Raw genomic sequence first — 26,617 nt, forward strand, 5'->3', positions numbered from 1 at the left:
CTTCTTTTTTGTGCTCAAGTTTTTGTTTCAGCTTGCGCTTAACCATGACATGTTCATTTTTCCAGCCAACTTCCATCATCCCTCCCCCTCCAAGGAGATGAAGGAGCATAAGGAAGCTCTGCTTCAGCTGCCATCCATTACGGGGCCTGGAAGGTCCCGAGTTTCCCTATACCGGTTCAGGAACGTTTTGCGTGTTACCAGGATTTTGGGTCCGAGCCGCTGCGGAGGCTCGATTATCCCCAGTTTCAGCTGGTTCCTTAGTAGTTGAGTTGACAGGAGCTCCAGCCCGGGTATTTCTCCGAGGCCTTGAGGGAGCAGGCTATTCTGCCAGTGGTAGAGGTTACTCCGTTCTTCATGTGGCAGCATTTTTGTGAGGTCGCCCACGAGGCCTGCGGGGCGAAACATGAACATCTCGCGGAGGTGGAGCTTGGGCCTCAGGCGGAGGCGGGGGCTGAGCTGCCTGCGCCTCAGTAACCAATCTTGCCAGCTCCTCATTACGTTTCTTGGCCTCCACCAATTGCTTTCGCAAGTGACGGTTTTAAAGCTCCACAATAGGAACATATCGCTCAGGGTTGTAATACATGGCCTCGTCGTCCCTGGGGGTTGGCAGTGCAAGTGGTCCTCGAGAGTCAGAGGATCCACTCCTCTCATCTGGGTCCGAATTTATCATCGGTTGTTTCCCAGGGCGCCTCGGATAGTCAACTTCCTCTAGGATTTCCTTTTTGGGAATATTGGGATCATTCGCGACCATAGTTGATTCAAGGAGGCTTCTTCAACTGACTAGACTCTGATACGTATTGCTTAATGCTCTCAATGAAAGCACCAAATTGTTGACGCTATTTTTCGTCAACTTAAATCGTAGAACAATTAAATAATGTAAACTATGGTGCAAACAAATAGTAAGGAGAAACAAGAAGGTTTTTATGTGGTTCAGCAGTTAAATTTTCCTAGTCCATGAGTCAATGCTATTAAGACTTGGAGTTTTTTGGAAATTCTTGAAGGATGATTTACCCAGACTTTTCTCTCCAGATCTCAGATAATCGGCCCGCTACAAGTGGTCATTCCTCCTCTATTTATAGAGAGGTTACAGAGTTCATTCCCACATATTTCAGAAAGATATTCTGTATATCAATTCAAATAATTACATTAAATGTTGTATCTCCTATATACAAGGAAACGTCTCCTGAAGACCCGGGGACAGATAACAAACTAAATAATATCTCTTAAATGTTGGGATTTTACAACAATAAATATGTTCATACATAACGGGTTGTCCTAGATGACTCATCGGGTCTTCGAGATCAGCGGTCGACCCTGTGGCTGTCGACACTTATGGTATTGCTACGATCCTGCCACATTACTCCAAGACATGCTCGGAACAGATAAATACTGTCGAGGCTATGACACTCGATCCTGCGTTTCCCAAGCTCGGGCTGCTCAATCCGAAGGCACTCGATAACGAATGTATCCCAATGTCATGTCATTTCAAGCTCAGAAAGAATCCCAAGGTTACACATTTTCGAGATCGTTATTTTACTTCGGAGATCTTAAAACTGGACCATACAATGTATTTCATATATTTCGAGCTCACACTTGACGAGTCCAGTCTTCGAGGTCATAACTTCTGGTCTCGAAATATGGGTGTAACAGGTGGTTTTGAGGAACGTGTTATAAGTGACCAATTTTGTCGCCTAGGTAAACCTTATAAATACTTTTGAGTTGTAAATATTTTTTAAACCAATATTTTGGGATCCCAATGTAACACTTATATGATTTAGATGAATGGCCAACATTTTATATTTAAATTTTATTAAACGAGTCTTTATTTTAATTTAACCACACTTTTTGGTCTAAAACCCGATTAGCGAGCTAATGGCACATTTTAAAATCACATGGTAACGACTCTAGGGTAGTAGGACGTTACAATGGGTGTTATACTTGGAAGTTATAAATAAATTATTCCTTCATTTACTTTAATTTGTTCAATAATTAGTATATTTTTTTTTCTTATACGAGTGATTAATTAATACAATGAGTTCATCAAATTTATATCAATATTAAAATGAGTATATTTTTTTCTTATATTAGTAATATATTTATATTTATATATTTAATTTTGTAGTATATATTTTTATATCATTTAAAATTATAAATATTATGTTATATATTGAAAAAAATGATATAATATATATACTTTAACAAGAAGGCATATATATTGTAACACTTATTTTTAAAAAAGGAAGTTCACAATTTTTAAAGAGACATATAAAAGATTATATATTGTTGTGATATTAAGTTCGTTTGAATAAAAAAATATATAGACCCACTAACACGTTAATAAGTTCAAAATAATAAAGAAAATTAATATCTTATATATTTATTTTATTTTTGTTGTGTAATGATTATCTTTTGTGCTAATAACATAAGATAAAGGGTTTATATCTTTTTGGACCCTGTATTTTTTCTCATTACCTATTTGGACCCTGTGTTTTGACAAATTACTTTTTGGACCCTATGTTTTGTAAATGGGTTAAAATAGAACCCTAAACCCGATTTTGGTCAATGTTTTCTCAATTAAAATTACAAATAATTTACCAAACTAACAATTCAGAACAAAAATAAAATCATTCTGCTTAAAAACTGTGTTGTTATATTCAATTTTTTTTTCATCAAAATTGAGTTTAGGGTTCTATTTTAACAATTTTACAAAACATAAGGTCCAAAAAGTAATTTGTCAAAACACAGGGTCCAAACAGGTAATGAGATAAAACACAAGGTCCAAAAAGGTATACAACCTAAGATAAAAGAGTAAGAAAAAAAATGAAATTGTAAGCTATGAATAATTTCTCTTATTTTTCTTATAAGAATTAGAAAAAGTATTAGTAGATTAAAAAATAATTAATTTATGGGACAATTTTAAGTGATAATCTAGTACATGTGAGTTTGTATAAATATATATATAATATTTAAGGTGAATTATACAAAGATAGATTAAAGAAAGTCTATGTGTGTCTATATATTTATGTAAGCCTAACTTTTGAATAGATGATGTTGTTAGATGTCTTTTATCTATTTTATTTGAATTTTTGGAGAATATTAGATTTTTCTATGTATTTATTTGTAAATGTTAAGTAATGATTTTTTGTAAAAATCCCACGTGGTTTACAAACTATTATAGGCATCATACGTGTAGTTTATAAAAAAATGTATTCTTTCATTCACTTTTGATTTGTATAAAAATCAATATTTTTTTCTTATATAGGTGAATGATTAATTCAATATTACCTAATTAGTTATAATTTTTGAGTTCATCAAATTTATATCAATATTTAATATATTATTTATATTTATAATATTTTTGTAATATATATTTTTAAAGTATTTAAATTTGTATATTCTATATTATATATTGAAAAAATGATATAATATATAATGTAACAATAATGTATGTTTATTGTATCACCTATTTTTTAAAAAGTCTTGTCACAATCCTTGAAGAGACATATAAAAGATTATATAAATGATCTATCATGTTAATAAATTTAAGATAATCAAGAAACTTAAGACCCTACAATATAAATTTATTTTTGTTATGTTATTATTTATTTTTTCTGCTAATTTTAGAAGATAAAATAGAAAAAAAATTGTGATATTATATATAATTCCTCATATATTTTATATAAGAATTAGAAAAAGTATTAGTAAACTGAAGAATTTTTTTTAATTTTTGAGATAGTTTCAAGGGATGAGTTAATATATATGTGTGTATATATAATTTTAGGTGAATTACATAAACATAGCATTAAAAATTGAGAAATTACGAAATGAATACAAAAATTATAACTTTCTATTATTATTAAAAAAAATTATAATTTCTTTAATCATATTATATTATTTTCCTAAAAAATTATAACTAACCAGATAAATATAAAATTATATTATTAAATAAGTGGTTTTTTGTTATTATAAACCGTGCGAAGCGCAGTTATATTTCCTAGTATTATATATAAAAGAATAACATAAACACATTAAAAGAAAAATTAACTAAAACAATGATTATAATTTAAAAAAAAAAATAATATGATAATCTTTTATATTACAAACTATCATATTTAAGGTACAAAATAGTTATGGTATTATTCAAATCACACATCAATAATTAGAGAATAACTTACTTATTCTTGATAAAAGATAAATGTTATTATAATTTATTGTGTAGTTACACAATTATGTTATTTGTACATACACGACACTTACATATAATGTATTTATAATATTTGTTATTATTTAATATGAATATATATTTATATAAGTTGAACATGTTTTCTTTTTAAATATAAATGATAAAAAATTTAATAAAAATTCAGATTATGTACTACATATTATTATAATAATGATATTTTAATATATTTGTGTTTACCGAGATTTTCGGAAACTATATTAATAAAAATTAAGCGAGATTAATGATAAGGAATTTAGAAGATATAAACAAGATTTTTACATGGTTGAGGCGTTAATGAGCCTTAGTCCACGAGATAGTTGTATTAGAGCTTGGAAACTCTATAACAATGAAGTTTTTCTCTTTGTTTTAGCAGAGTAACTGTATACAAACCAAGAAGAGATCCCTTCTCCAGTGCTCTGTCACCTGTATTTATAGGCTCACAGGAGCACTGGGCTTGGGCCGGGCTGACCCGGGCCCAACAAAGATATAAATACCACTGGCTTCTCTATCGAAAGCCCAATACAAAGGATAAAAATATAATAGACAAACAATGATCAGAGCCCACTGGGGCAGCCCAAAGCCTATCTATCACCCGACAAAATGGGGCTTTTGGTCTGGGTATTCCGAGTTACGAGGCAGATTCAGGGGACAAGATTATTCAGAGTAGTGGTGATACAAGTCTGAACCAGCGGCGTGCAATCCCGAGGTGGCCTTTTCCGCAGGTGAAACGTGGGGACAACTCCCACGCTTCATGGGGCGGAGTCAGGGTTGTGGATGCTTTATTCTGCCAACCCTGAGGACTTGACCCGGGTTCGTTTACCTCTGTCCTTCTTCATCTACCGTAAGCCCGGATCATCTACATAGAGCCCGGATCATTTACTAGGCTCCGGGACCGTTTGCATACATCTCGACCATAACCCCAAACAGCTATGTGTCTCCCGGATGATCGTCCCGGATCATTCTTCCTGGACACCGTCTAGGTTTGGACCCACACTTGGGCTGTCGATGTTGGTCACTCCCAGCCAAACGGGCCTGGGCTGGGCCCAACCCCAATTGCCCAATTAGTGGGCCTGGACCACCGTCCCGGGCCCAAGACAGGAAATGGGAATAACAATTTGAATTTATATTAATATAATTATTAAATATTATTAAAATAATGATATTTTATAATATTTAAATTTATATTAATATAAAAACTAAATATTTATTCTACTAAAATTTTATAAAAATTGGTATTATATTATATAATATTATTATAATAATAATATTTTATAGCATTTAAATTTATATTAATATAATTTTTAAATATTTTGTATTATATATTATTATAATAATGATATTTTATAACATTAAAATTAAAATTTATATTAATATAATTATTGTTATAATGCTGTATAATATTTGAATTTATATTAATATAGTTAATAAATATTTATTTTTAATTATTTTCAAAAGTATATTTTATTATATATTTCGAATATTCTGTTAAAGTTAAAAAAATGGTTAAAACCAAGAAAAAGCGTTAAATACATACTTTTTATACATAAATATATATAAAAAAGAGAATGATGTTGTTGACTCATTTTTTTTCTTAATTTGTCCAACATCCAAATAATAATATTGAGAAGATTTGTGAGAGCTAAATAAAGTATAAAAGATGTTTCTAGTGCCGATAAATAATGGATAGAGAGAGAGAGTTTTATAGTGGTTCAACCCCAAAAAGATGGCATACATCCACTTTGTCACTATCATTGATCTTGCAAGCCACGAATTATATTTGTATTTAGCTTTTAGCTATTTGACTCCATTGAAGATGAAAAACTCTCTATGTGAAAAGCTATCGCCCCTTCTCCCTTCTTTTTGGTCCATACTCCTCTTATTTATCTTGAAGAGTTAGGGTTACATTTGAGTGTGGACTTAAGTTATTGGGCTTAACCCAGTAATTATACAAAATTACAATTGACTAGGCCCTAGGCATGATCTGGGCTGATGGGTTGTGATACTCAAAAGAGTATAACAAAATTACAATTGACTATGCCCTAAGCATGATCTGGGCTGATGGGTAGTGGTACTCAAAAGGGTATAACAGATACGTGCACCCAAAATATGTACCTAAACATTACACACAATGACATGACAATTTAGTCTAGTCAATCACATTTATCAAAACTAAGATCCATTGTTTTGAAAAAACAGTAATACGTCACTGTGTGTAATGTTTCGGTTCATATATCATTATTCATAAAAAAATATTAGTAAATATATGATGGTTTATGCATATAAATTTTTAAAAATTTACTTTTTATCTCATGATCCAAAAAAGTATATAAAAACTGATAGTATTATAATTAATTACTATTTGTTATTGATGTACCCAAAAATCTTTTGGTATTCATATTAGCAATGTTTTATGTGAGGTGGAACATGAAAATACATTGAATGTTCTTAATTTATTATTGTTGTTCCAAATTTATTTGTAAAGTGTCTTAATGGTACTTAGGCATGTAAATGGGGCGGATCTGCCCCGCCCTGCTAACATTACGCCTCGCCCCGATAAGTTTCTTGGAGTGGGTCGGGTCGAGTTGACCCGCCCCGGCTGAATCATGGTGTGTCTGCCCCGACCCATTTAACTTTTTTTTTAAAAGAAAATTTGAATTATAATTAAATTAGATTAAAAGTAAGAAATAAAATTCTAAATAGTATATACAATATACATTATATGGCCCCATTTCAATAAAAAAAGATTTCAAATATATATTATCTCATTTGTAAAATCACAGTATACTTAGATATTTGTAATCAATTTTTCTTGACTAAATAGAAAAAAAGAATAATAATATAAAAGGGTACCATAAATACATATAAAGACACCTCACTATTTTAGAACTAACATTAAGACATTGTTGACGCCTTTTTTCGTCAACTTAAATCGTAGAGAAATTAAACAATGTAAACTATGAAGCGAATGAATAATGAAGAAAGACAAGAGGGTTTTTACGTGGTTCACCAGTTAACTCTGCCTAGTTCACGAGTCTATGTTATTAAGACTTAAGAGATCTCTAGAAATTCTTGAAAGATGAATTACCCAGAGCTTTCTCTCTAGCCAAAAGAAATCGATCCATTACAAGTGGTCATTCCTCCTCTATTTATAGGGGAGGTTACAGAGTTCATTCCCACATATTTCAGGAAGATATTCTGTATATCAATTTAAATAATGACATTAAATGCAATATCTCCTATATACATGGAAACGTCCCATAAGAATTGGGAACGGATAACAAACTAAATGGTATCCCTTAAATATTGGGATTATACAACAATAAATATGTTCATACATAACGGGCTATCCCAGGTGACTCATCGGGTCTTCGAGATCAGCAATCGGCGTTGTGACTGTCAAGACTTATTGAACTGTTGCGAACTTTCCGCCCTACTTCAGGACATGCTCGGAGTAGATAGATACTGTCGAAGCTATCACACTCGAGCTCGCACTTCCCAAACTCGGACTGTTTTATCCAAAGACAATTGATAACTGATGTATCCCAATGTCGTGCTATTGTGAACTCAGAATGTATCTCGAGGTTACACATCTTCGAGGTCGTCATTTTACTTCAGAGATTTTACAGCTGGACCATACAATGTTTTCATACATTTCGAGCTCACACTTGACGAGCCCAGTTTTCGAGGTCATAACCTATGGTCTCGAAATTTGGGTGTAACATTTTGCCCCCTCAAAAGTATCAGTTCGAATCCTATGAGAAGGAAACTTTTGAACTGCTCTTCTTGGAAAATGTACCATAAAAAATACTTGAGTGTGGACACGCGTCAGCCAGGTATTGGTCAATCAAAGTACTTGAGTACCTTGGGAACTTGCCCACGTTCATTCGCTTGCCACTCTTTATGGTACTATCATTTCACAGGTCCCTAGCCGTCGGACCTGATACAGAATCTGGCCAATGGCCAAGATTAATTCGGATTTTTACATTCCCATGGGTCTATAAATATGTCTCCACTTGTCTTCCCCATTTTACTTCAAGCTTTCGCAGAGAGAAAAGAAGAAAAAACCATAAAATTTTACCCAGTTCTTGCATGTTCTCCAAGCCCAGAAGATAGAGCAACGTTGGCCTCTTCGAATCCGTGAGATCGTTTTTGCAACCGCTTATTCGGTCATCAATCTCTCTATTTTTGTCGACTGCATTGTGTAAGTCTCTGTTCATAGCTTCGTATGCCCGTATATTTTTCATGCATGTTTGTATTATTGTACTGTTAATCCCTTCACTAGTTTTGCACATTAGAGTGTTTTAGTAAATATTAGTCTTAAGTTCTGATATCACAGGTTCCAAACTTAGATCATGTGTAGAAGGCCCATAAATGGTTCTTTTACTGAGTTTTTGAATTTCGAATGACATATCTTGCACACCAAGATATTGGGTACAGAATTAGGGTTTTATAAATTGCACGTTTCCCAAAAATATCACTTTTTGAGTAACCGCCAGCTTTTTTCCCTGAAATATCGGAATCTTAAAAAATAAATGCACCTTCCTTTCTTTTCGTGGAATATATGCTCCGAGACTGCCCTCGTCTTTTGGACCGAGTTTTCCTTGTAGCCTCAATTATTCGAGCTTAGATCATCCTAATTTTCATTCTTAAGTTCTTGTTCGCCTGGCCCTCACCCATTTTTCTCTTGCTAGATGCCGCAGAACTTGAAAAAGCGGTGGGGGTCAAAGCTTGCAATTCCTTATTCGCCGAAGGCTCTGAGCCCGGAATCACCTTTCACTCGGAACCAGCGTCTGATTCGGGAGCACCAACTAAGGCGCGAGCAAGAAGATACCCGAGATCACTTTCGACGTCAAATCGACGAGGTCGAGGAGGGAAAAAGGAAGAGACTTAGGGTCGCCGTATACCCAGATCCAGACTCTGAGCCCAGACCAATCCCATCGATCCCACTCTTAGAGTGACAATCGCCTTCAAGCCGGGGGACCTTCAATTTTCACTAATGGGAGAACCATCAAACCCCCCTTCTACCTCGCAGCCAACCTCCATTCCCACCTCGAAGAGAGAGTTCTTTGAGGCCGAGCACTACTGGAGCTCAATTTCCTCATTAGGGTAGATCTCCGACATCTTGGCCCTTCACAACATTGGATTATCGGGCTCGCTGAGGTGTCGAGCTCCGTCATCCCACAAGCGAAGTTGCCGTGCCCCGGGAGATGGGAACCCCGACAACAGGCTGAAGTACGCGACCTGGAGCCAGGAACACATGAGGGCAGGGGATTTACTACCCTTAAAGTCCTTTTTCAAGAACTTCTTGGACTTTGTTGGGCTCGCCCCTTTCCAGCTCAACACTAATTCATACAGGTTTTTGTCCGCCCTGAGGTCGCTTTACCACGAGCTAAAGTGGGAAGGACCTTCACCAAAGGAGATCCTGTATCTCTTTTGTTTGAAAAGCAATCCCTCTCGATCTCGGGGAGGGGATGACTTCTACTACCTCTCGAGATATCCCAAAGAGAAGAAAATCTTTGAGGATCTACCATACCATCCCCCAGACTTCAAGAAGGCTTTCTTTTGGACGGATGGCTTGGCTCCTTCCAGACACTACTCATTCAGGCGAATTCGTAAGTACCTAAAAAATTTCTTCTTTTTGTGCTTGAGTTTTGTTTAAGCTCGCGCTTAGTCATAATATGTTCATTTTTCCAGCCAACTACCATCATCCCACTCCCACCAAGGAGATGAAAGAGCATAAGGAGGCTTTGCTGAAACTTCCCTACGGCAGGAGGTCCCTCTCCTATCTCCTTCATGAAGACAAACTCCGAGCCTGTGGCTTCCTGGAGAAGGATCAGTCCACATTCGACTAGTCCAACAAAAAATATACCAAGTGGGAGTTTGTGCCTCTCCCAATTCGCAACCTTCCTCCGAGGCGAAATGTTAAGCCACCACCCCAGTTCGACGTCGTAGGAGCCCGCAATTAGGGAACGAGGCCAATGATGAAGCCTCGAGCTCGAGCGATAGAGGTATGGTCATCCTTAGCTCGGATTTGTGGTCTTCCTCACTACTTAAGCATAAGCCCGACAGATTAGTGTTGTGTAAGGATGATAGGGACCATTTTTATGTATGGTCTTGGGTAGATGAGAGGGTTCATAGGTTCGATAGTTGGCTCGGGAAGTATGACACTATGTATAATCTGAACGAGGTATGGAATGGAATAGTCGTTCAATACGGGACAAACAACTATAGGGACCTTTCGAGGTTGACTTCCACTTATAGGGAAGGTACTCCCCCCGCCTCCTCTGAAGATGGGGGAATTACGTGGTCGCCGAGCACGAGCTTGGGGAAGAGTTCCAGTTAGGTTTCTCTCTACTTGTCTTTTTATTCTTTGCCTGTCTGCATCATGCTAACTTTTTTGTCTTGGAATATCTCATAATGTGGTGTAACTGTGCATGTGATATGGATTCCGACCTCGACACTGTGTTCTCTAGTGGCGAGGGGGCCTAGAGGAGTAAGCGCCCAAGGGGCTCGCAAAAGTCTGACCGACCCGCCAAGGTCCTCAATAGGACTGAGAAGACTCCTCCTCCACCAGCTCCAGCTGTTACGAGCCTAGCTGTGGATCCGACTCCTCAGGTTGAAGCGTCCACAACGGTTGAGCTCCGACCTACTCCGATCATGGTTCATTCAACTCTTGCCTTACCTCCGAAAAATCCCTCGGCCTCCACAACACGCATGTTGTCGATTTCTACTCACGTCGATGAGTATGTAATCGACAATCCTGCTGGGACCCACAGGGCTACACTTGGCTCGAACATTCTGTCCCGAGTGGGACAGAGCTTTGGTGGTTTTGACGCCCCTCAATGGCAGTTTTTGAACAATGCTCGGGAGGAGGCAGAGAGAGCCAAAGAGGATGCTGAAAAGGCTAAGGAGGATGCTCCTCCCTCCTAAGTCTCTACCTAGGGCTGCGTCCCTTCAAATTTTTTGTACTAGTTTTTATACTCTGTGTTTTATGCCCCTGGGGCCAAGACAATTTATAGCTCGTTTAAGAGCTATTTTTTCTTTTGTTTATGATATTCGCGTTTGACTTTGCTTTAATATTTTTGCTTTTTATTTCTTAAGTCGAAATATTTCAAGCAATTCATATTAAGTGTCCTTATGTCTGTTTATTCATACAAACATGTGGTGAATTTTAAGCTCAAGCTTCGATGCATTCATGCATAGTTTAATCGACGTATCCGTGTCTAATCTCGTTATTTGTCAAGGTTGAAAGTTACTTTTACCATGCACCCGAAGGTACTTATATGGCGTGTAACATAGGTGGTTTTGTTATATCTTGCTTTTTTAGTCACTTTTACTTGTCCTTGGTAACTCCCCAAGGTTATGAGGTCAAAACTATTTTTTTGCAAGATATTCCAGCCTCGATCTTGACTTAGCTTGAAGTAGGTTATGTTCCAACTTACTATTGATTAGTTTTAGCTGGTTCGTTCCAAACCTATTCAGGTCGTGTTTGGTTTGTAATCCATACACTTATATTCTTGATCTAGTTATATCTAGATCGCGTATTTGGTTATATCCAACTTATCTTGGCTCGCGCATTTGGTTATATCCAACTTGTCTTGGCTCGCGTATTTGGTTACATCCAAACAATTTTATTTTTTTAATAATTTGGTTATGTCCAAACTATCTTAGCTCGCGTATTTGGTTATATCCAACTTATATTGGCTCGCGTATTTGGTTACATCCAAACACTTTTGTTTTTTAATAATTTGGTTATGTCCAAACTATCTTAGCTTGCGTATTTGGTTGTATCCAAACACTTATATGCTTTTAATAATTTGGTTATGTCCAAACTATCTTAGCTCGCGTATTTGGTTGTATCTAAACACTTACATGCTTTTCGGATATGCTATTTTATTTTTTCAAGTCGACGGTATATATATACCACTAATGCCCCCTTAATATCCTATGGGTGTGACCATAGGTTATTAAATTAAGAGATTTTGCAAAAAATACAACACAATCAAACAAAAATGAGGTTTCTTTGAAATTGAACAATTTATTAACAAAAACATAGGAAAGATAAACAAACATGGTTACAGGTGTCATTATTCCTATACTATTGATAGTAAGGTCGCAAATGTTCAATATTCCATGCTCGTGGTACCAAATTCCCATTTAATCTTGCTAACTTGTAGATGCCGGGTCGGATAACTGATTCGATCTAATAAGGTCCTTCCCAATTAGGCCCGAGCACGCCAGCAGCTGAATCCCGTGTTGCCAAGAACACACGCCTCAGCAGCAAATCTACCACACCAAATTTTCTGTCTCGAACTCTTTTATTGAAATACCGGGTAGCTCGCTATTGGTATGCAACATTTTTTAGTTGAGCCTTGTCCCTTCTTTCTTCAATCAAGTCCAGACTTACTTCAAGCTGGGATTGGTTCGAGGCTTGGTCATAAGTGTGGGTTTGAATGGTGGGTATTTCGACCTCAATTGGCAGCATAGCCTCGCATCCATATGCCAGAGAAAAAGGGGTATGTCCCGTTGAAGTACGAGCTGTGGTTAGATATGCCCACAAAACTTGGGGCAACTCTTCGAGCCATTTCCCTTTAGCTTCTTCCAACTTTTTCTTCAGAGAACTCTTCAGGGTTTTATTTACAGCCTCGACTTGGCCATTCGCTTGGGGATGGGCCATGGAGGAGAAACTTTTTATTATCCCATTTTTCTCGCAAAAGTTGGTAAACAAGTCGCTATCGAATTGAGTACTGTTATCAGACACTATCTTCCTTGGCATCCCATATCGGCAGATGATATTTTTTACCATGAAGTCCAAGACTTTTTTTGAGGTAATTGTTGCCAGAGGCTTAGCTTCGGTCCACTTCGTAAAGTAATCTAATGCGACTACTGCGTATTTGACTCTGCCTTTGCCAGTTGGCAACGAGCCTATGAGGTCGATTCCCCAGACCGCAAATGGCCATGGGGAGGTCATCATAGTTAGCTTGGAAGGTGGAGCTCGAGGGATTATGGTGAATTGTTGACACTTGTCGCATTTCTTGACGTAATCAAACGAATCTGCTTTGATGGTAGGCCAGAAGTATCCTTGGTGTATAACTTTCTTGGATAGGCTATGCCCCCCAGTGTGGTCTCCACAGAATCCTTCATGAATTTCTTCTATGATCTTCTTAGCCTCAGGTGGAGTCACACATCGGAGTAACAGCATAGAGTATCCTCTTCTATATAGCCTTCCATCCACAATGGTGTACCTGGGGATCTGATACATCAGTGTTCGAGCCTTGGTCCGTTCTTCTGGGAGAATGCCCGTTTCAAGGCACCTAATTATCGAGGTCATCCAGGTTGGCTTGGAGTTTATCATGCATACATCTTCCTGTTCAGGCTCGGTTATACTGGGTGTCAATAGATGTTCGATTGGCACGACATTCAGCTCGTCGACCTCGGTGGACGTGGCGAGCCTGGCTAAGGTGTCTGCATTCGAATTTCGCTCTCGGGGAACTTGTTCTATCGTGCAAAATTTGAAATGCTTGAGTGCTGCCTTCGCTTTTTCTAAATATGCAGCCATTCTCGTCTTGTGAGCCTTGTATTCCCCTAAGATTTGGTTGACCACCAACTGGGAGTCACTGTAGCAATGTATCACCTTAGCCTTGAGTTCCTTGGTTATTCAAAGTCCTACCAGTAGAGCTTCGTATTCAGCCTTGTTATTTGATGCTTCGAAGTCAAATTTCAAAGCGAAGTGATATTGACTTCCTGCTGGGGTGATCAGTATTATTCCTGCCCCCGACCTATTTTCATTGGAAGACCCATCAACATAAAGTTTCCACAGCTCGCAGGTTGGGGATATAACTTTATCGTTAGTCACTCCAGTGCATTCCACTATGAAGTCTGCCAGGGCCTGTCCTCTTATGCCTGTCGTCGGATGGTAGGTGATCTCAAATTTTTTGAGCTCAATGACCCATTTTAGTAATCGGCCCGAGGCTTCTGGCTTGGATAAGACTTGTCTTACTAGTTGATCGGTCAGCACATGGATGGGGTGCGCCTGGAAATAGGGTCGGAGCTTTCGAGATGAGTGAATTAGGCTGAGAGCCAACTTCTCCATTAAGGGGTATCTCGATTCTGCCCCCAGTAACCTTTTGCTGACATAGTATACATGATTTTTGCACCTTCTGTTCTTCTCGGACGAGAACGACGCTAGTAGCGTCCTCGGTCGTAGCAAGATATAGGTACAAAACTTCCCTTGTGATAGGTTTCGACAAGATGGGAGGCTCCGCGAGGTGCTTCTTGAGCTCCTGAAAAGCTAGCTCCTATTCTTCTGTCCACTTGAATTTTTTGCCTCCCCTCAAAAGGTTGAAAAATGGAAGACAGTGGTCTGTAGATTTCGAGATAAACCTACTTAGTGCCGCCATCCGCCCAGTCAAACTTTGGACATCCTTATGCTTTCAAGGTGAGGGCATGTCAATTAAAGCCTGGATCTTGTCTGGATTAGCTTCTATTCCCTGGGCGTTTACAATGAAGCCTAGGAACTTTCTTGACGATACTCTAAAAGAGCACTTCTGGGGGTTGAGCTTCATGTCATACCTCTGTAACACGGCAAAGCACACTTCAAGGTCGTCCACATGGTTACTGTTATTTTTAGATTTAACTAACATATCATCAACATAAACTTCCATGTTATTACCTATCTGTTCGGAGAACATCATGTTTACGAGTCGTTGGTAAGTGGCTCCAGCATTCTTCAGTCTGAACGACATGACATTGTAGCAATATAATCCTTTGTCTGTCACAAAACTCATATGCTCTTGATCTGGGGCGTGCATGGCAATCTGGTTATATCCAGAATAGGCGTCCATAAATGACATAAGTCAATGCCCAGCTGTGGCATCTACGAGCTGATCAATTCAAGGTAGGGGAAGCAGTCCTTAGGAGAGGCCTTATTGAGGTCTGAGTAATCAATACAGGTCTGCCATGTCCCGTTAGGTTTCGGGACAAGCACCGGGTTGGCGACCCAATCGGGGAAGAAGGCATCTCGTATGAATCGATTTGCCTTCAACCTATCAACCTCTTCCTTTAGGGCCTTCTTCCTGTCGTCATCCAGGAGTCTTCACTTTTGCTGCTTCGGGGGTAAGCTTTTGTCAATATTTAAAGCGTGGCTTACCACATTCGGATTTATCCCTACCATGCCCTAATGTGACCATGCGAAAACATCTTGGTTCTTTTTCAAAAAGAAAATGAATTGTTATTTTGTTTCTTCTGGAAGGTTTTTCCCCACCTTCATTGTCTTTGGGGGGTCTACTTCTTCGAGCTTGACCTCTTCGAGCTCTTCTAATGGCTCGAGGTCGGCTCTTTCCTCTATTCTCGGATCAATTTCTTCGTCTATCTTGAAGACCGTCCCATCCTTATTCTGAATTATGATAAGTGTTTGTGCACTTGTCTGTTTCTTTCCTCTAGTGGAGATGCTATAGGATTCCTTCCCTGCGAGCTGGTCTCCTTTCAGTGTCCCGATGCCACTAGAAGTTGGGAACTTGATGGCCAAGTGCCTTATAGACGAAACTGCCCCCAGCCCTACTAGGGCAGGTCTTCCGAGCAATACGTTGTAGGCCGATGGTAGATCCACTACCACGAATTCCATCATCTTGGTTGTCGAGACCGGGTAGTCTCCCAAGGTTACAAGAAGTTCGATGGATCCCATACAGGCAATCCCTTCTCCTGAAAAGTCGTTCAATGTCGTTGCACAGGCCTTTAGGTCACGAAGCGTGAGTCCCATCTTTTCTAAGGTGGCCTTATAAAGGATATTCACTGTGCTCCCGTTATCGACCAGGACTCGGTGAACCCTCTTGTTCGCGAGCTGAAGGGTGATGACCAGTGGGTCGTTATGAGGAAATTGCACATGAGATGCGTCGTCCTCAGTAAAAGTAATAGGTTGAGATTCAACCCTTTGGTGTTTCATAGCTCTGGGTTTGGGTTCGTAAGGGGACCCGTTGCCAGTATTCAGCTCATTCACGTATCGTTTTTGGGCGTTCTTGCCCGATCCTGTAATATGAGGTCCCCCCGAGATGGTTATGATATCTTCTCCATCAATTGGAGGGGGCCGCTCGTCCTCCCTTGCTTGGGAGTTACTGTTCTGGGTAGGCGGTGCTGCTGTTGTCCTCTGGCTGGTAGAAGCCTGATTGGGGTTTTGGTTCCTTACATATTGCCTGAAATATCCTCTCGAGATCAGGCATTCTATCTTATCTTTTAGTTGCCTGCATTCATCGATTGTATGTCCGATATCTCTATGGAATCTAGAGTATTTGCTGGAGTCTCTCTTTGCTTTCTGGTTCCTCATGGGGTCTGGACGCCTGAAAGAGACTTGGTTTTCATTAGCCAGGTAGATATTCTCTCGAGATCCATTCAGCTCAGTGTACACTTTGTACGCAAAGAAATATCATTCCCCTTTCTTCTTCTTTCCCCCTTCCGCCTCTGGATTATTCCCTTCATTCTTCTTTCTTTTAGAAGGGTTATCCACAAGGGGTTTTGAGGTTGTAGGATCCGCCAAGGTCGAAGCATAATTTACGTTTGTTGTTGTAGTTACGGGATGAGAGGCCATATTCAATGCTGACCTCGCCTCTTCTACATTAACAAACCTCTGAGCTCGTCGATTGAACTTGGTTAAGGACCTCATGGGTTTCCTCTGCATATCTTCCCAGAGAGGGCTTCCAAGCATACCCCAGCTCGGACAGCCATCAAATGACCGCTATCATCTACGTCACGAGCTCGGGCGACTTCCAAATTGAACCTTGTAAGGTAACTTTTCAATGTTTCATTTAGCTGCTGTCGGACATTGGTCAAGGCGGACGCCTCAGGCCTTATTCCAATCATGGCTCTGAATTGCTTCTTGAAATCTCTAGATAATTGATCCCAAGAAGCAATTGAATGCCTCTTATATTTTTCGAACTAGTTTTTTGCTGGTCCTGTGAGCGAGGCGGGAAATAGCATGCATCTGAGCTCGTAGCCCACATTACTCGCTCTCATAATTGTATTGAACGTACTTAAGTGACTGTATAGATCAGAATTCCCATCAAATGGTGGGACATGTGGAATTCAAAATCCTTGGGGAAACGGGGTGTTAGAAATATGGGGGGCGAATGGCTCTAGTTCCTCGTCAAACTCTTCGTCCCGATCCCGACCTCGTTCATTTTGTAAGAGCCTGAACGCTCTTTCCAGTTGTTCGATCCTTTCTTGGATTGGATTCACAAGGGGTCTGAATTGAAACGGGTTATCGTTGATCACAATTCCAGCCTCGCATCTTCGCACAGAATTCTTGTGTCCATTGAGGTGATCCCTCAGGTCAGTATTCACCGGGTTATCGCTCCCCCGGTTGTGATTTAGGTGTTCACATAAATCTGAGCGATCTCTTCGATTCCCAGTATCTCTGCGTCCCTGGTCATACATACTGACTAATCTAGTATCTCCTGAGCCTTCACTGACATGGCTCGTTGCGCGGTTGTTTCAAGATGGGTTCCTTTCTGGTTGTCTCATCTCGATAGTGTGAGACCGAGACATTTGGCTTCTCATGGGTTGGGTACCTCTATGCTCCCTAGCAGTCTCCCCATTCCCATGTTTTCACCCAGCTCGCCTTTCCCTATTACCCTGAGTTGGTTGCGTGTTTCTCCAAGTTGGTGAGGGATACCTTATTGGTGATGGTGGGTGCCTTATGGGTGATGGTGGCTGCCATCCATTACGGGGCCTAGAAGGTCCCGAGTTTGCTTGTGATGGTTCAGGGATGTTACCAGGATTTTGGGTCTGAGCCTCCGTGGGGGCTCGGTTATTCCCAATCTCGGCCAGTACCTCAGCAGTTGGGTTGGTAGGAGCTCCAGCCCGGGTACTTCTCCGGGGCCTTGAGGGAGCAGGCTGTTCTGCAGGTGGCGGAGGTTGCTCCATTCTTCGTGTGGTAGCATTTTTGCGAGGTCGCCCACGAGGCCTGCGTGGTGGAACATGAACATCTCGTGGCGCCGGGGGTAGTCAACTTCCGCCACTTGCAGGGCGCCGGGGGTAGTCAACTTCCTCTAAGATTTCCTCCTCAAGAATATTGGGATCATTCGCGGCCATAGTTGATTCAGGGAGGCTTTTTCAACTGAATAGACTCACATACGTACTGCTTAATGCTTTCAATGAAAGCACCAAACTGTTGATGCCGTTTTTTGTCAACTTAAATCGTAGAGCAATTAAACATTGTAACCTATGAAGAGAATGAATAATGAAGAAAGACAAGAGGGTTTTTACGTGGTTCAGCAGTTAACTCTGCCTAGTCCACGAGTCTATGTTATTAAGACTTAGAGATTTCTGGAAATTCTTCTGAGAAGGATTACCCAGAGCTTTCTCTCTAGCCAAAAGAAATCGATCCCTTACAAGTGGTCATTCCTCCTTTACTTATAGGGGAGGTTACAAAGTTCATTCCCACATATTTCGAGAAGATATTCTGTATATCAATTTAAATAATGACATTAAATACAATATCTCCTATATACATGGAAACGTCCCATAAGAATCAGGAACGGATAACATACTAAATGGTATCCCTTAAATATTGGGATTATACAACAATAAATATGTTCATACGTAACAGGCTATCCCAGGTGACTCATCGGGTCTTCGAGATTAGCAATTGGCATTGTGACTGTCAAGACTTATGGAACTGTTGCGAACTTGCCACCCTACTTCAGGACATGCTCGGAGTAGATAGATACTGTCGAAGCTATCACACTCGAGCTCGCACTTCCCAAACTTGGACTGTTTTATCCAAAGACAATTGATAACTGATGTATCTCAATGTCGTGCTATTGCGAACTCAGAATGTATCTCGAGGTTACACATCGTCGAGGTCGTTGTTTTACTTCTGAGATTTTACAGCTGGACCATACAATATTTTCATACATTTCGAGCTCACACTTGACGAGCCTAGTTTTCGAGATCATAAATTCTGGTCTCAAAATTTGTGTGTAACAGACATCCTATAAATAATAATGTTAAGAAAAATATAATAGTTGCATATATCTCAAGATAATTTTTTTTTTAATATTGGGAGTATAGAAAAAAAAAAAGTTTTCGGAGCGAGATTTCCCCGTTCCGCTTGAATTAATTTAGCATTACACTTTTCGATGAAAGCGAGTTAAACCTTTTTTAGTATTTTTTATAATTTGATTTGATTTGATTTTTTTTTTTTGCTTCAATTGGCCTATATGGGATCCAAGAAAACCTATTCAATAATGTAGATTCAACAAAATTTAAAAATATGTCAAATCTATATCTCTCTATATATCTCTTCTATATAATTAGTGTGTAGATAACATAAATTCTTAGTTTTAACGATTTTTTATTTTTTTAATGTTAACTTTAACGGAATATTATTAAATTTAACACAATATCTTTATATTTAACGATAGTTTGTAAATATCACTTAAATTTAAATAAAATAAAATAAATAATTAAAAATAATTAAAATATGATATCTTTGAGATATTTTACCATGATAATTATTTAAAAATAATAAATAATTAAACAAATTAAAATATGATATTTTTGAGATATTTTACAATGATAATTATTTAAAAATAATAAATAATTAAACAAATTAAAATATGATATTTTTTAGATATTTTACAATGATAATTATTTAAAAATAATAAAATCATAGATTTTATAACTTAAATAAAATTTAATTAAACTTAAACTCACTTATTATAATAATATCATATTAAACATATAATATAATCTACTGTTAATTAGCAACAAATTTGTTTTTTTTTTAAAACTAGCAAGAAATTAAATTTAAAATCTACGTATAATATTTAATATTACATTAAACATATAATATATAATCTTTTGTTGTCACTCCCAAATTCAAAAAGTATAACAAACATAAACTAAAAAAAATTATTTAATTAAAACATGATATTTATTTGAAATTTATATGACATTAATATAAATTTAATAAAAATAACTAATAAATTCTATAAATAAAACTACAGAAACGTGCATTGTACGTTACTTGTATCTAGTGTGTGTATATATATATATATCAAGGAGAGCACCAAAGAGATTATGTGACACTCTAAAAACTCTTTAAACCTCTCTCTCTATTTTCTCCTTTAATCTATTTTTTTATTCATTTTATAGATTATAATAATAATAATAATTAATTCTAATTCTTCTTCTTAACTACTTAATAATTAAAAATGACTAGAAAATAAATTTAATTTAAAATAATGTACCATACACGTTTAAAAAAAATGAAGTTACATGTTTTTCCTATTTACTATCTTAATAATAATAATAATAAATGTAGTTACACATTAGTTTAAATTTAAATAAGATATTTACAAGAAATTATTATTTACCAATGAGATGATGTGACACTCTAAAAATTCTTCAAACCACCTTATCTATTTTCTTCTTTAATCAAATTTTTTTATCCATTTTGTAGATTATAATAATAGTAATTAATTTTACTTTTACTTCTTAACTACTTAATCATTAAACATTACTAAAAAATATAAATTTAATTTTGAAAAAAATGTACCATACACGTTTAAAAAAATGTAGTTACATGTTTTTCATATTTACCATCTTAATAATAATAATAATAATAATAATAATCTAATAATAATAAATGTAGTTACACATTAAATTAAATTTAAATATGATATTTACAAGATATTATTTAAATATATTTTCTATTTTTTTTTTCAGATTTTTTAATTTTTTTATTATATATATTTTTCTTGAAAAAAAAACTTAAAAATTCAATCAATTTAATCTAATTTAAGTATAATGTGTATATAAAGTATTAACAAAATAATTTGTAAATACAAAAAATAAAATCTCTGACCCACGGAATAAATATTATGATGCTGTTTGGTAACACTTAAAAAAATAGTTTTTTTTAATTAATTAAAAATTTGACAATTAAACATAAAATATGTTTGGTAACTCTATTTTTATTTATGATTTTTTTTAAATTTTAATTAAAATTTTGAAAATAGAATTTTTTTTACTTTCAAATTTTTTTTAAACCGTTTTTGACTTGTTTTTTTCTTCTCTTCTTCAAATCAACATCTCATATTGTTAAACAAAAAAATAAAAATAAAAGTTATCAAACGCGTTTATTATTTTTTATTTTTAAATACAAAATACAAAAAATTGTTACAAAACATATTTTTATTTTTTTAAAATAAAGAAACAAAAATAAAATTATATTTCTATTTTTGTGTTTAAAAAATTCAAAATTTTTTTTTTTACCAAACACAGCCTATATTTCTTGAAACTATAATTTTATAAATACATAACCAAACTAAAATTAGGAGGGTACTTACCAAATATATCTTAACATCATATATTATTGGGCAAAGTGAAAATTTGAATTGCTTAGTCCCCAAATGAAGTGTCAAAACTTACAAATTTTCAGGTACAGGCAAGTGAAGAAAAAGATAATTGGGAAAGAAAGAGAAAATTATTGAAAATTGTATTGTTTGCATATTATATATAGTTTTTTAGTTTTATTAAGTGATTCTTTGACTTTTAATTCTAAATGGGTTATAGGATCCCAACTTTGTAAGTTAAAATTCTCACTTTTTTTTCCATTTCAGATCAACCTTTTTCGGCAATATTGGAGAAATTTAAGATATTCACATTTTAACCATAGCTTCTATAAATTCAGGTCTAGTCCCATTTTAGTTTCAAACGGGTTATAGGATGAACCCATTTAAATTTTTTTATGTTGTTCATTCCAATCTTTTTTTTTTTTGAGTTAAAATTGGATTATTGGAGTGTAACGCCCTGATTTCTTATAAATTATCGAGAATACAACGTTGGATCATAAACATAAACATTGTTTTTATATTGAATGAAAATTAAAATAAGTAAATGGATCCATGATTTTACAAAAATAAAATAATTGGCTTTAACATACTAAAATGAGCAACATTAAATAAAACTTTAAAAGAAACACGCTTTAATAACAATAGGTCCGCTTGATCTTCTTCAACTATATGGTCCCCACGAGCACATCACGAAACTCCTAGGTCCCACTCGCCACCAGTCTTTCTATCTTTAATTGCCTGAATCAACAACATCATAAGGGGTGAGCTTCTAAGCCCAGTAAGGAAAATACAAACAAGAGTTAGTCATATAATCATATAATCAAACATATCATAAAATTTCACAAGGGTCACAACAGAACTTATTTATACTAATCATACAACATCATAAAATCCTAGGTCATAACATAGCCTAAGTCATAATCATAAATCATAGTTGATAGTCATAAGTCATGGGTCATAAGTCATAATCATAACAATAGGTCATAAGTCATAAGTCATAATAACAAGACATATACAATAAAAAGATAAGTGCTTATACAGGGGTGACAATTAAGCCCCGAACATAAGTTCGTCATACAAGTTTGGCAACTGAGCCTACCGGACATTAGCTTAGGTCTGTCATACAAGTTTGGTAACTGAGCCTATCGGACATAAGTCTGTCATACATCATTGGACACCTTAGGTCCAGCCACACTTACCCCTTTATTGTACCTGAAATGTTAGGTCATACAAAACATAAACTATGTCATAAACTAAACTACCTAATTTTCTGTAACGCCCTGGATAGCCAAGACCGTTACACTGTGTATTTATAAAGTGTCAAACTTGCTAATCAAGTCATTAAAGTAAAAACGTGTTCTGAAACAGTAGAGGTACTAGGGTTAAAAGTGTTTTGGTCTCAAAAGTTACGTTTTCATTACTAAACATTGTTTATGTACAAGGGATCCCAAAATTGACAGTTTAAAAACCATTTACAAAAGTTACAAAGTTTAAATACGTTGACTGGCCATACTAAGGCAAAAACGAGCTGTTAGGTAATCTTTGTCTTGACACACTCCTCGACCGCGGTGATCGAACGGCTGGCCATGTACATTTCACCTCGGAGCTCTCCACCTCAGGCCTGGTCCAGCTTGCCCTTGCCCTTACCTGCACCACGAGGCACCCGTGAGCCAAGGCCCAGCAAGAAAAACACAGCAATAACAGAGCATGAACAACTAGCAATCAAGTCAATTACTCATATAGCATCTCATAAATTCAAGTATATCATCATTCAAGTATACCACATACTAAGCATCTCAGCTCAAAATACATAAAACACAGGTGTTAACCAGGGCTAGCGCTCACAGGCAGCTCCCTCTGTTAACCTATTGTTTCTGGCTTCCAATGGCCAATTCGCGCTCCGTGCGCTAAAATCATGAACGGTACTCTTAGACCGCTTATACGTGTCCCTTGGCATAATACCAACGATGACACAATACAACTCTCGGGAGCACTTAGTCCCATCACAATCATACATTCAGGTGCAGTTTTCTTACCTTTCAATTCACTGGTTTCCGATGCCACGTAGCCACAAGCACGGTCCTCCACTCCGAGCCTCTCCAAAGTCCTAACCACAACACAAATATAATATTCTTTGTCATTAACCAATCCAAGACTACCTTCCCGGAACTTAACCCACACTCTCGGAACCCCCAAAACCTTAGAACAATACCCCGGGGACATCCCCCGAACCCCCGGAGCAAAGGCCAAAAATTGCCAAAAGTGACACTCTGAAATTAGCCTTGTGCCGCGGCACCACTTCCTTGTGCCGCGGCACCCATCAGTCAGAGACTCCAAGCCGCGGCACACAAAAACCGTGCCGCGGCACGCCTTCGCAGCCCAGAATTCTGGGTTTTTCCTTCGCATTTTCCCGAGCTCCAACCTCTCCAAATCACCCTAAACTCCATCCTAAGTCCTAAAACCAGCTCTAAACCCTTAATAAACCTCACAACAACCCAAAAACATCATACCCAAGCTCACTCACACCTTCAATCCTAAAATTCACTCTTGAATTTCACACTTAACAACTCAAACCAGAAAATTAAGAACAGCTTGAACTCAAACACAAACCACACTCCAAACTCCCTATACCTTAACAGAAGCAAGCCTAATAAACATACAGAGACCTTACCTTGAATGATGAGTCCAATCTCCAGCTCTAAACCTCCTTCCCCCTTGATTTCCCAATTCTGAAATTACATAAAACCAGCCACCAACTTGCCTCAATTCACATTCATTATCTAAAATTTCAGACTAAAAACTTGGATATATCATATTCAAAATCTTACCTCTGAGTATCCTTGATCTAAGCTTGCTTGACAACTTCAATCACCCTTAAATTCTTCTTCCAAAAGCTAAATTCAGTTTCTCCCTTCTTCTTCTTAGGTTTGCTCTTCCTCTAGGTCCCCAATTTCAGCATAAACCCATTTCTCCAAGTATTATACGTATATCATATTTTCCCTTCAGCTAATGATCATTTATCCTACCAAATGACTGTTCTACCCTTCCACTAATACCCCTTCCTAACTAAACCTCAAGGCCATACTTGTCTTTTCACCAGCTTTGCAATTCTACCACTTTCCCCATAAAACCTGTTACTCTCTATGGTTACTAACAGTTACGCAGGTTACCAAATTACCAGTTACCATTATCTAGTTTCCTAGGACCGTCTCGGCACGTGCATCACGTTGGTATCACAGCACCCACGCGGTACAATTCACACATCATAATTATCACGTAATATAATTCACATAGTCATATAACATGCTTAAAACCATAATCATGCATCTTAATCATAATAATCACACATAATTCCCATCATGCCCTCCCGGCACACTAATCAAGGCCCTTAAGCCTTATTAGTGAATTTGGGTCGTTACAACTATCCCCTCCTAATAAGAATTTCGTCCTCGAAATTTACCTGAACAACTCCGGATACTGATCTCGCATAGCTGTCTCAAGCTCCCAGGTCGCCTCCTCGACCTTACTGTTTCTCCATAGCACTTTAACCAAAGGAATCGTCTTATTTCGCAACACCTTGTCTTTCCGATCTAAGATCTGAACTGGTCGCTCATCATAAGCCAAATCTGTCTGTAACTCCAGATCTTCATGCCTCAATACATGAGTCACATCTGAAACATACTTCCGAAGCATGGAGACGTGGAACACGTCATGAACTCCAAACAACGATGGTGGCAAGGCTAACCTGTAAGCCACCTGACCAATCCTTTCCAGGATCTCAAATGGTCCAATGAATCTAGGGCTCAGCTTGCCCTTCTCACCAAACCTCCTCACCCCTCGCAGAGGTGAAACTCGAAGAAAGACGTGATCACCAACCTGAAACTCCACATCCCTACGCTTAGGATCAGCGTAGCTTTTCTGCCTACTCTGAGATGCGAGCATCCTAGCTCGGATCTTCTCTATGGCCTCACCTGTCCTCTGAACCATATCTGGCCCCAAGTATCTTCTCTCACCCATCTCATCCCAATGGATAGGCGATCTACACTTCCTCCCATACAACATCTCATAGGGAGCCACTCCAATCGTTGACTGATAACTATTGTTGTTCGAGAATTCAATCAACGGAAGGTACTTACTCCACGAACCCTCGAAGTCAGTCACACAAGCTCTGAGCATATCCTCCAGCACTTGGATCGTTCTCTCAGACTGTCCATCAGTCTGAGGATGGAAGGCGGTACTGAACTTCAACTGAGTTCCTAAAGCTTTCTGCAAACCTCCCCAAAACTTGGAAGTGAAAATAGGATCCCGGTCTGACACAATAGACTTAGGAACCCCATGGAGACGTACGATCTCTTTCACGTACAACTCAGCGTACTGATCCACAGTATAAGTTGGCACTCTCCCGCCTTTTTCAAATAAAGGTACAATTAAAATTTTCAATCCACTAAAAGGGCAGTTACTAATTTCCCATAAAGTAGGATAATGGGATAATGGGATACACGAAAATGAGGAGTTGTGGACTCCCTTCTTTCCTATAAATAACCCAATTCTTGCCCCATTCTCTTATACCAAAACAAGCACCATAAAAAAAAACCTCCTTGTCGTGGACAACTTCTTCATCAAGGCTTTGTGTCTCTCCAAGAAATTTCAAAGGAAACTCTCAAGAAACCTAAAGCTCTTCCACCCATTTGAGTAAGTTCTCTCTTCTTGATCTTTCCTTTCAAGCATTTTAGGCTTTAAAATTCTGCACAAAAACTTGTTAGAACATGCACACGTCGAAACCCCCTTTTGGAATACATTCTTGGAATTTTTGTGATGAATCTTTGTAAAATAGAGATTTTGTGGCTGATTTTGTGTAGTTTAGGCTTTGGGTTAGTAAATTATTCCTTCAATTTCATGAAATTTTGAAGAAAAAATGATTTCTCATTCAACATTGTATTTTCGGGTTCATGGGTTTAAGATGAGCATTTGATATTTTCTTGAGACTTGTTGAACCTTGAAATTCTACTTTTTGATCTTGTTTGCACACCCAAGATTAGAAAAA

The 26,617-nt window shown here is 37.4% G+C and overlaps 1 pseudogene; it reads right to left on the reverse strand.

Moving 5' to 3' along the window:
• Positions 1-18,136, reverse strand: part of LOC133791561 (protein BCCIP homolog) — a 44,172-nt pseudogene extending 26,036 nt beyond the window's left edge.
• Positions 18,137-26,617: the final 8,481 nt, after the last annotated feature.

The sequence above is a fragment of the Humulus lupulus genome, chromosome 7 (assembly GCF_963169125.1).
Source record: "Humulus lupulus chromosome 7, drHumLupu1.1, whole genome shotgun sequence".
NCBI lineage: Eukaryota > Viridiplantae > Streptophyta > Magnoliopsida > Rosales > Cannabaceae > Humulus > Humulus lupulus.